Source organism: Lissotriton vulgaris, chromosome 3_1 (assembly GCF_964263255.1).
Source record: "Lissotriton vulgaris chromosome 3_1, aLisVul1.2, whole genome shotgun sequence".
In the NCBI taxonomy this organism is placed as follows: domain Eukaryota; kingdom Metazoa; phylum Chordata; class Amphibia; order Caudata; family Salamandridae; genus Lissotriton; species Lissotriton vulgaris.
Window position 1 is genome coordinate 1,389,630,544 of NC_141689.1, and position 2,385 is coordinate 1,389,632,928.

The following is a 2,385-nucleotide window of genomic DNA, read 5'->3' on the forward strand; positions in this document are numbered from 1 at the left end:
TGTTACTGCCTTTAACACGCGGAGCCATGAAATCCGGCAAATCGTCAACAAGCATTAGCCGCTAGTGGCGGGAGAGTTACAGCTTCCAGAACCTCCAATGCATTTATTCAAGAAAGGGAAGATTGTCCGGGATCACAAGGTCAAATCCTTCTTGGACATACCGCCGAAACCCACCATTCAATCGATGTGGCAACTTCCAGATGTAGTGGGACACTCCAAATGTGGGAAGTGCAAGGGAATGTATGCCAACCATGTTTTTAGGACAGTAAGTTTTTCAAGTAGTTGCTCTCATGGTATGGTCACAGCGCCACTGTTCTCTAGCTTGCCTACACCCACTAAGGTAACAACCCCGCTGTCAGAATGTGAGCTAACTATGTCGGACAGCCCAATCTACTGTGTAATATGAACGTTGTTGTATTGGTTAGCTTTGATTGGTATGTACACCTGTTTGCCTTGTAGCTGATCTTGTATTGATATTCATTTGCGACTGTCTTTATGCAATTTTACTGACATCCACAACGTGGCAATGGGCTGATGCCCTCACTGTAAATTTTATTTTAATGCTTAGCTTGATTCCTCCCAACTTCTTTTTTTGACATTGTTACGGTTGCTGCCTTCTCATTGCTTTAGAAAGGCTTGTGTACCCTTCAAACTTATAGCTATGAGGTCAGCTCTGTATCGATACTCCCTCTGGAGTCAATCGGCCGAGCTACGATCCGCTAGTCTTTGACAATACGTGCATGACTTGCACGTTCCGACTCGGTATTTAACCTGACACGTGACACTAACCGGTGTTAGCTGTCAGATGCTTTGACTTTGCCCGGAGGTATGTTACATCGCTCTCCTGCTCCCTTCATGCCTTTCACTGTCCTTTAAGCAATTAATATCGCACACGCGCTTTCTTTTTATCTTCGGCAAAGGCTGGTACTCAGAGATATTTAGCCCTTTACGTACCGTTCTCTATTATGTCTCGTCACCGCAGGGCTCTCCGCGATTGTGTATTCCTATGCACTCAGGTCTTAGACCTGATGTCTTCAAGCACCCCGTGCTGGTCAGCTTTTCGAATAACTTGGGCGTATTGTTTTTAAGTGTTTCACTTTATCGCGCGCTGCCCCTTTTTGAACATTTGGCGCGCCCAATAGTTTTAACTGTTTAATGCGCTGCCATTACAATTTAGAGTTCATCTACCCATGAGCTGGGCTCATTGACAGACAATCCGCTCACAACTATAGGACTTCACTGGTACGTGCGCTGCCTAATTTTAACTGTTTTAAGCGCAGCCATTACCATTCTGAGATTGTCTGCCCATGAGTTGGGCGTAATTATAGGCAATCATTGTCCCCCTCTTTGCAGGCCTTAGGTGCACAGTGATTCTTGATCTGGCGCGACCCGTAGTCTCTACTGTTAAACACCCACCAGTTGAGGATTTTACTGATATGGAATCCCTGTCTCCCCTCCCCCTTTTTACAGCCACAGGTTACGACTGAACCTTGCGCCTTCGCTACTGATACATCTGCCACCATAGACAACTCTGATCCTATGGTGCACAGCACACGGATAATTGTACAAACCGTGAGTTATTGCCAGTCTTGTGTGCCCCAATTCATACTCCCCTCAAGCCACTAGTGTGAATTTTGATCCTAGCGGATTCTTTCTGTTTTCTGTCTCCCCCTTTGTAGGAGCCTCGCAGGCCCACATCACCAATTTCCAGTACTAAGGATTCTTGCTGCCGCTGGTAATTTAAACCCCATTTGTCCTGTTAGTTGGATCTACTCCTTGTTATGACACACCTCATTAATCGTATACCATTGTCCATAGGTGCCCCCCCCAGGTCCTGATGAAGACCCCATGTCCAAGGCGCTCAATTTGCAGGGGTCGAAACGTCAGCTTTTTTCCTTCCTTCTACATCAAACCTGGATGACAGTGAAATAATAACTGCATCTGTTGTTTATGATTTCACATTTATTGTGTTTGCCAGAAACCTGGCAGGATAGGTTTTTACCACTGAATGTTGATGTATATACATGCACCACCTTCCCTTTGCACACCACTTGCACTTATCCCAATTTCGCACTCGTCACTTCACGTTATATGCACCTGGTTTTACCAAAATGCCTAATGTGATATACTGTTTACCTTGTGAGCCCTTGATCTATTGACAATCCCTGTGCATTTGATTAAATCACAGTCATTTACTGCATGAGCTTTTTGGTGTTGTCATATTGTTATTTCCATTGACCATGTATTGGTTGTTGATACATTGTGAATAATTTCCACTGTGACTATTTCTTTTTTTATACCGCTATTTACCCGAGTCCAGTGGTCTATCGGGTTACACCATTGATACATAACTCTTCTCCTCCCGCCGGCAGGAACAGGAAGCAG

General features: G+C 44.9%; 1 long non-coding RNA gene across 1 annotated transcript; it reads left to right on the top strand.

The window, feature by feature from the left end:
- The first annotated feature begins 1,485 nt into the window (after window positions 1-1,485).
- On the top strand, window positions 1,486-2,142 carry LOC147727950 (uncharacterized). Its single transcript, XR_015309526.1, has 3 exons — window positions 1,486-1,572; window positions 1,680-1,735; window positions 1,819-2,142. It is a non-coding gene; the product is annotated as an uncharacterized LOC147727950 (long non-coding RNA).
- The last annotated feature ends 243 nt before the right edge of the window (window positions 2,143-2,385 follow it).